The sequence below is a fragment of the Etheostoma spectabile genome, chromosome 20, assembly GCF_008692095.1.
Source record: "Etheostoma spectabile isolate EspeVRDwgs_2016 chromosome 20, UIUC_Espe_1.0, whole genome shotgun sequence".
Taxonomy (NCBI): Eukaryota; Metazoa; Chordata; class Actinopteri; order Perciformes; family Percidae; genus Etheostoma; species Etheostoma spectabile.
Window position 1 is genome coordinate 23489607 of NC_045752.1, and position 9438 is coordinate 23499044.

General features: G+C 41.8%; 1 long non-coding RNA gene across 1 annotated transcript in view; it reads right to left on the reverse strand.

The window, feature by feature from the left end:
- LOC116670193 (uncharacterized) overlaps nucleotides 1-9348 on the reverse strand; it is a 12250-nt gene extending 2902 nt beyond the window's left edge. Inside the window, exons 1-2 of the long non-coding RNA XR_004326964.1 lie at nucleotides 9339-9348; nucleotides 7947-7952 (exon numbers count right to left, since the gene is read on the reverse strand). This is a non-coding gene — a long non-coding RNA (uncharacterized LOC116670193). The remainder of the gene's footprint in view (nucleotides 1-7946; nucleotides 7953-9338) is intronic.
- Nucleotides 9349-9438: the final 90 nt, after the last annotated feature.

A 9438-nucleotide genomic window follows, 5' to 3' on the forward strand; every position in this document is an offset into this window, starting at 1 on the left:
CTGCAACCAAGATCTTGTTGCCATCCTAACCCAAGGAAATATGCTGTGGGAAAAGAAAACATAAGGACTCTTAGGTTAGAGCTTGGTTAGTGACAAGCATTTCTGAGACAGGATCCACACAAATGGAAAGGGAGAGGGGAGAGCAGCCCAGTGTGTCAAAGGAAGGAAGGAAATCCCCCGGCGGTGTAGAACAGCATAACATAAGGAGAGGAGCCTGGTCGGGCTAAAACTCTCCCCAGCCAGATTGGGCTTTACTGGCCTGCCTCCTTCTATTTTTAAGTGATTGATCCGAATTTATTACTTGAAGCCTATATTGGCGTGATCTTGTGCTATCGCAAATTGCAAATATCCGGCGTCTGTGCAAGGTAAGCTTTCTGTTAAATCTTTCCTAGATCAATTACTTGGAAAGTTTCCTTGGCTAAACAGAAAAAGAACGTGTCTTACACAAAGGCAAAATCCATCAACATAAGTTTACAGTACCAAACATTAATAGCCAAACAGTGACCGCCCATTTTTGTAATGGCTCTGGTTCCGAAGAGACTTCCCCCTTTTAATATCTCCATTGCCCTAAAAGAAAATGCTTATATAAAATTGCCTAGGATTGTGGGAAGTGTTCCATGACACATGAGTAAAACATGTTTTTTTATTTAAAACAAGATTGAGTTCTCTTTTTTCAAGATAATGTTCTTTTATTTAAAACAGCTAAAGAGATACAGGAAATAGGTAAAAGAGAAGGGTGATGACATGGAGCAAAGGGCCTTGGGTCAGATCTGAACCCAGGCCGCTTGTTATGGTTGGGGTCCAGCTTGCCGTGAGTTGTCTGTTTTCTACTTTGTTCTGGCTTTTCTGTTGTCCTGCCCTGTGTTTTCTGCTGTGTGGTTTCTCCCTTTCTCCTGCCAAAGCCAGCTGACTACACACACCTGACAATCATCAACAATCAACCGCTCCCGCTGCTCACACCTGCCTGTCATCAACCTTCACCAACAGTATATCTACCCCGGCTCGCCATCCACTCTTCGGTTGATCGTTACTATCACACTGTGTCATCTCCACCCCTGCTCCTGCCACCGGTCAGCTGGCTCTCTTCCTGGTCCTCCTCCCCCGGCGCCCCGCTTCATCCAGCCTCCTGCTCAGCTCCCGGTGCCTGTATCTCCTCCTTGGCTCCAGCTCCCGGTGTTCCCACGAGTTCCGTCCGTATCTCTTCTTCGGTCTCCAGTCTCCGCCCGTGCCTGTGCGTTCCCCTCGGCCATCTGCCCCATGTTCTTCCTGGGCTTCTGTTTCCTGGCTTCCCGGTCCTCGGCGTTCACCTTTCAAATAACATTTTTCTTCCAATAAATCCTTTTTCCTCAGCCGTGCATTTGAGTCCTCCTCTCTTTGCATTACACTGCTGGCAAAGACTAAGCCTACATGGTGCGCACACACCAGGAGAGGTGAGGAGGATGCCCCAAGAATGGTTTAGCATTAACATTTGCATTTGTTTCACAATCTTCTAGCTCATGATCTGGCTAGTAATCAAAACCAAATGGAGAAAAATAATGGGATTTTTACTTTAGGAACCACCTTGAACACTAAATGGCTATTTATTTAGTAACTTTAGTAAAGTTGAAGTAAGTCTCCAACCCTGTCAATCTACCTGCTACATTGGCAAGTAGCCAATGAGAATTGAATGATTCAGATGCATAACTATTGGTAATCAGGGTACGCAGTTGCTTACGGGCCCGGACCAATCAAGGGCCTGCATCACAGGAAGACATTGATTGACAGCCGGGCCTCCCTATCTCATTTTCATTATTTGCGACAATCCCAGCAGTCCCACGTGCAGCCACTGACCAATCGCGAGTGAGAAGGGGTCAAATTAATTTCTGTTTTTCTGATATGAAGACGAGCTGTGTGTGACGCAAACATCTCACATTAACCAACACAACGTCCAGTGTAAGACGCCCTGCCAACCACTAAACAATTAACATCAATGCTGATGCTGAAACTTGCTATTGTTTCAATCCCGTCGGCTCGCTGCAGCCGGCAGGGCTACTGTTACGTTCACACACACACACACACACACACACACAGTGGATGCAGGAAAAACTGCAGATGAGATGTACAGGAAGACTTAAATTGAGGACAGCTACATTATTGTAGGTGCAATGATAAGTTAAAGTTCAATAAGTACTTTATCAAACTGTATGAATATGTGTCCCAGCCCAGGATAGGAAATTATGCCTGTATGCTGGATTATCAAGGCGGGCCCCCCACAGCACGTGATGACGGAGCAACGTCCATGAGTAGGCTACCATGAATAGGACAGGATAGGATCATAGAGACATAGAAATTCCTCTGTCTGCTTTGTGACAATTTTTATAAAAGAAAAAGAAATTACACATTACGGCTCAGCTCCTACTACTTGAGCCCCGTCTTTCTGTGTGTCTCTACCACGTGCAATGTTAGACAGCCAATCACAAACATTATTAAGAGTGCGCGCTTATTGGCTCACTGACGCCAATGAGTATTAAGTATTGAAATTGGGTATTGAATGATAAGGCTTTTTATGATACTTGGTACTTCAGAGGCAATTTGGATGGTGCCTAAAAAGTACTGAATTTGGTACCGAGCGCTATGCAGTGTTGTTGATAGTGATTGATACTTCTGTACAGCAAGCACAGTTGCTTTTTAGTTTTCATTCCGTGTTCTGTCGGTATCCTGAGGGCATGGATCAGCAGGATCTTTCTCAGCTCCTGTGGGTGCCCACAGCATGTGTTGTTGAATGAAGTACAAGAGCTCTACTACCAGGGCCTAATGTGGTGCAAGCGACTTGGCTACCTTTTTCTCCCCCTCTGCCTCTGAGTCTGCCTGCTTCATCTGCTAAATGAAAGAGGAAAACAATTCACCAGCTCGGCTTTCAGGATTGGTGCAGATCTAATGCTCAGCTCACGTGGAAGAGCACAACGTGCATGGATGATTGAATGAAGCAAAAGGGCATTCCCCCAGACTCCGTGTGAAGTCTGCCGTCTTCTTCTGCAGAATCCATCTATCGCAGGAAAACAGTCTATCAGGATGAGCAACTTCTAGGGGTGGGGTTTCATTTCTCTGCTCACATGTAATGACACAGAATTGATGAATGAAACAAAAGGGCACAACGGGAGCTGCTATTTTTACCTTTAAAGCCGTGTGCTGCGTGACAGGTTGGCTCTGGGTTTATAGGTGCGTTTGTGTGGAATGGAAGTCACTGATTCTGGGCTCTGCATATGGCCCAGCCAAAAATTGATTCATCATTTCAACTTCTCAAATCAACGGCACAAGGGCGGAAAATGTATTTTTCCTCTCCTTTAACGTTGTAATTTTCTGCTCCTGATCACAATACGTGAGTTTCATGCATAACATGGTGGCACCATCAGGAGAGTGTATCCATGCTGGGAGTGGGAGACTGGACACAAGCTGGTGTTACATCTATCAGTGCTCATGGTGTCTGCCAAAAACACTCTCTGGCAAAAACCTGCTGTGAACTTTGTTATGGAACCTTGAACTTTGAACACTGATAATTACCAGTATCAATGGACATAGAGGCAGGTGCATTCTGGATTACTAATTTGTCCCAAACAGAAAAAATTAAAACATGGGGATCTTGCGATATTTAGGCTATGTTTAGATGGAAACAAACCGAACAGAAAACGCAAAAGTGTGGTTGTGTTCTCACTTTTTATTCCACGTTAAGACAGGTGTTTAGGGGGGAAATCTGCGTGCATATGGGGATGCTAAAGTGTGTGAGATTTGATATAGTATGCACACCAGGCAGCTAGGTGGTAATGTGAAGCACTGCAACAGAACACCACCAGGTCCGTGCGCCTGCGTAGATCCTTCCTTCTAGTTCTCTCCCTAGTAGCATGAAACCAAAACATGGCGAAGCAAACATGTTTTGAAAATGTTGTGTGGACAGACGAGCAGGTGGAGTTATTGCTCCAAACAGCCTTCAGATTACAAAGCCACAACAGGGCGTGGACTGGGAGTCCTGCCAGTCAAAATGTACAGACACGTTTATCAGAGCTGCTGGGGCAACTTGAAGGTCCGACCTATGGAAATAATCCAACAGGTTTTTTGTTATTTTCGTGTACTGGTGCATGCACCGTGAGCAGATCGGAGCAGACTTTTATGTTTTTACCCTTTAGACGGAAACGCAACAGTGGAGCGTTTTTAAGATTTCAGCTCGGGAGGGTGTTTTGTTTTAGGGGTGATCCGAGTATCCGGCTGAAAAGAGTATCCGGTGCGGATAAAGCACTTTTGCCGAGCACAAGTATTATCCGAGTAATATGAGTCAATATCCGTGCTCGGATTGAATACAACAGCTCAACTGGCCGCGCAGCGTTCTGTGATAATCAACTCACTGAACTAGCATTGGATTGTTGTCAAGGTAGTAGCAAAATCTCTACTGGCTAGCTACCGTTAGCTAGTTTAGTTAAGTTAGCCTTGACAACAATCCAATGCTAGTTCAGTGATTTGGAAAACATGCTTACGGAGGTGGCCTGCGGTGGCCCTGAGGCTGTCGAATAAGTTTGTACAGCCACCGGGACGGCTCTGCCGATGTTCTCGTCTAACGCGGATTCGTTGGACATTTCGCAGTGTGACCATGGCCGACAGTAGCTTACCGTAGCTTGTCGGGGGCGGGCGGGGATAGGCTCTAGCTGGCCTTAACGCAAGCAAACATGACAAATCAGTCAAAGTGAGCCCCCCCCCGTGACTGGCTATAGTGGCTACAGGTCATAAGTCCGGCACCATTCATAAAAGTGACACTAAAAACTCAAAGTACTCTTCAAATACAGTTTCTCCAACTGTGTTTATTATTTAATTATCACGTTTATCCAAGCTAAAGAGTCCATATCCCCGGATGAGATGATTTTTATTCGTTATTTGACAACATAAACATTAACTGACCTCCTCGAGCTTTTATTTTGGTACTTCCGGTTACCGGCATTTCATTTGCATATTAGCTAAATATTTAGTTTCACCCGAAACATTTAGATTTAACATTTAGATTTAGATTTAACATTTAGATTTAGATTTAACATTTAGATTTAGATTTAATATTTAGATTTAACATTTAGATTTAGATTTAACATTTAGATTTAGATTTAACATTTAGATTTGACATTTAGATTTAACATTTAGATTTAACATTTAGATTTAACATTTAGATTTACATTTGATAAGATTTAGATTAAGATTTAGATTTAACATTTAGATTTAACATTTTAGATTTAACATTTAGATTAACATTTAGATAAGATTTATTTAACTTTAGATTTACCATTTAGATTAACATTATATTTAGATTTTTAACATTTGATTTAATATTTAGATTAACATTTAGGTTTAGATTTAGATTTAACTTTAGATTTAGTTTAACATTTAGGTTTAGATTTAGCATTTAGATTTAACATTTATGTGTAACATTTAATATTTGGATTTAATTATTTAAAATATTTCTAAGTTGACAAATATTGTTGTAAATGTGCAAGAAAGTGACCCTCAAAATTTCATACCAGTTTTTTAAACATTATTTAAAGTTAAATGTGACAAAATGTTGCTGTTATTTTCAGCGTGAGCCGCTTTACAAACGGCGCCCCATATCTATGAGCTGAGCGGACTATATTAATATCTCCCGTTGCTAAGGGTGGCAAGTCGTATGTATCTATGGTCCGTTCTAACATTTGCACTTCATAAGAACCGTGATGGGGAGGATTGTTCCAACTATTAGTCAAACCCTTAGGCGTAACCGGGGAAACAAAGTTACTGTTTGGAAACCTTTAGATTTCAATAGTAAAAGATATTATGAATAATGTTATTATAATAATGTTTAAAAAAAAATTGTCAATGTGTCAATTGTCAATGGACACCTCATTGGGCATTAACCTTCCTTAAGCCTGTAATTTTTGTTTTGTTTGTTTAGAAAAATGGTGTTGTCCAGCAGCATTTTTTTCTGTTATACTCATAAGATATTTCACTCCACAACACAGACAAGAAAACTCTGAACAATTAACATTTAAAGTGACTATAACTAACTTTTGAATGTTTCTGAAACTATAATTTTTCATCAGATGATCATAAAAGATGTGTAACAGCAAAACAAGAATGACAGTGAAAAGAATGCTATTTTTCAATAGTTTTTATTAATCCCTTTACCCGGGTCTATTTACTCCTGCTAAATCACAAAATGGTTTACAGCATGCAGACGGCGCTACAGAGCACACGTTCTGATGGGTCACAGGTTTGGGCGTAACACTGTTAAAGCCTGTGATAGTGTATCCAGCCGGGTAAAGTGTAGCAGGAGATTTTTTTAAAAAAGGCTTAATTGTGTTTTAATTTTTATACGTTTTAGTTCTGTTTTAGTTATGTCTGATACGGTCGCAGGGCCATCACAGGAAAAAGGAATTTAAATGAAGAACAAAATAAAGCTAAAAGGGGTGACAGATGACGTGTAAAATCATGCGTAAGTTAGGCTTTCAAAAAAAAAAAGGAAAAAATAAAAAAATGACCGGGGCTGGCCCTGGTAGATTCAATTCAATTCAATTCAATTTCATCTATAGTATCAAATCATAACAAGAGTTATCTCCAGACATTTTACAGATTGAGTAGGTTTGGACCACACTATAATTTACAAAGCCCCCAACCATTCTAGTAGTTCCCCCAAGAGCAAGCAACAGTGCGACAGTGGCGGGGAAAAACTCCTTTTAGCGAGAAACCTCTGACACACCCATGCACCTGGTAGGCGGTGTCTGACGGGACGGTTGGGGTTGAAAATGAGGAGCGGCAATAACAGTCACAGTAAAAGATAATGGAACAGTGACTAGAAATAGTAGTTTGTAGTAGTTCATGGCATAGCAGGGCACTGATGGGCGTTCCAGGGCACCGTAGAGCATAGCAGGATGTAACAGGGCCACAGCTGCAACCATGATTTTGGAGCCTCCCTGATCCAAGGAAACAGGCTGGGAGAAAAAGACTGGACTGGAATAACTCCCCAGAAGTAGGTTGTCATTTGTTGGGGCGTAGCACTGGATGATATTCATGTTTAATTTCCTCTTCTTTGTTTCAAACGAAACTGTAATACATGCTGCTTTGCAATTAATTTATCAAAGAGGCTGTACTCGACACTCAGAACACTAATATAGCAGTAAAGAACTATTTGTCTTGTGAAGATATAGTGGAGTAATGGCGTCTTGGGCAGAGAATGAAGTCACAGACCGTCTGTGTGTTGTAATCGGTGCTTCTCTGTTCTATATTTTGGTGGCCGGTCCAGTTCTGCTGGGGTGTGAGTCACTCTTACTGGCGCGATTGTTGAAACTAGTGATGTCCAAATTAAGCTTCATGAAACACTAGCTGTATTTGTTGACTCAACTAGATGGCACTCTTGGTTTAAAAGAAAAAAAGCTCAAGTAATGACAATTCAGTGTGCTTTCAACCCTTTGTTGAACAGAGAGCACCATCTAGTGGGCTCAGAAAATACACAAAATGCTTCATGAATCTTCACTAGTTGGCCCTCCCTTTGGGTCATGTGTATTAGTTGCTTTTCCTCTCAACAACAATGCTGGGGAAACACACTACAGAATATATCAGCAGCCTCAGTAAAAAATATATTATATCAGCAATCCAAAAACTCCTTACCTGTCAAGTCCCTGTAGACTCACACAGAGCACATCCTGCTGAAATGAAACTAAACTAAAAATGAATGTTTGGGACTTTGTGAGACAGTCACTTTTCTCTTATAAATATGCTAAATGATAACAAAGCCCATGGCTTGGGAACAAAAAGCAAGCAAGACGAAAAAAAAGCCTTTTGTTGCAAAAAGAAATAACCTTAAAGTGCCCATATTATGAAATAATGTATTATTTTGTTTCTCTGGTGCTTCCACACGCATATAAACTTGAAAAAAAACATCCATGCTGTTTTGAGTGAGATACGGGTTTCTGTTACCTTCAGTCTCTGGGTGAGCTGGTCAAAATCGGCAGGGCCGTGCCCGGGTTATCCATAAGGGGAAGTGGGCCGGGGGGACCAACCATTCACAACCAGTGGGGGGGGCACCACATGACACAAGCTTTTACCATTTCTTTCGTAAATTGTTATATTATTCACTTAAAATTGTTGAAAACCATACATTACTTGTTAATGAACACTAATTTCACAATAATAATAATATAACATTATAAATAAATAAATATTACAAGACCACTATCACTCCCCCTCCCTTAATCTGTCAGAGTTGGTCCACAAGTACAACTGTATCATTTGGGGGATAGGGGGTTTAAACAATAATCAAAAGTGACCAGTTTAACCCCCCCAATATTAACTGTGGTTGACTTTCTTGATTCAATGCAACTAGCAAGCAAAGACAATCACTTTTTCATACAACCCCCCCCACCTTTGAGTGAGACAAACCCCCAAACCCTTCTCATATGGCGGGTGTGCGTTGTGATTTTATTCAGTGTGTTAGGGGTTAGTGAGACCCAGAACACAGAGATACAAAAATACTCAGTAAACAGGATAAAGTAAAGGTGGTTTAATGGACGCAGAGGTAATTCCAACAGAACAGGTGACAGGTCGGTGGGATGGTGGAAGGCAGCTGGGTGGATGGATCTGTACGGAGAGGCAGCGTAGAAACGGTGAACACGAGAAAAACACGAGCGCAAAGACTGTAAGCCAAGTTACCACGTGAGAGTATGTAACAAACCGGGCGCTGAAGAGGTGGTCAGCCCGGGTTTATGTATGGCAGGAGTTGATGAGTTGATGAGATACAGCTGAGTGGATGACGGAACAGGTGATGGGTAGCCACGCCTCTAGGTAGGAACGCCCTCACGGCCAGCCAGACAACAGACAAAACAAACAGAGGAAAGGGAAAGCATGCCAAAGGATGGGGGAAGACAGCAGACCTCAACACTGTGTGCAGAGAAGTGTAAAAGTCTGCACTCATATTTCTTTCAGGACTTTGTGCAATAAATCCATATTCTTAGATCTAAAATTGACAGTTGTTTGTCCATATCTTATTCATTTTCGGTCCTTTTATTGTCGTTAGCTATGATGCTAAAGCAGTTTTAGCTTTCCCATGATGCTTTTGAAAGTTCAGAGGAGTTGCTTTCAGGCCCCGTGAATTAAAGTCGGAAAAATACATACAGACCCACAATGCTGCAATATATATAGTATTGATTTTGGCTTTTTGAATTGATAGACATTTTGAATTGAGACATGGAGATGTGGTGGACTGGGGTGTAGGGGTGTAGGGGCAGGGCCGTCTACGTCATCGGCCAAAACCTTTGAATATTTGCTCGCTTAGCTGCTAGCGTGGCACGCCCTCATACTCTGCAACTGACTAGCTAGCAGTACGTACTGAGCATGTGTGACTCCCAACAAAGATGGAACAGAAGACAGATGTCTCACTCAGTAGCTAAAACAGAGAGC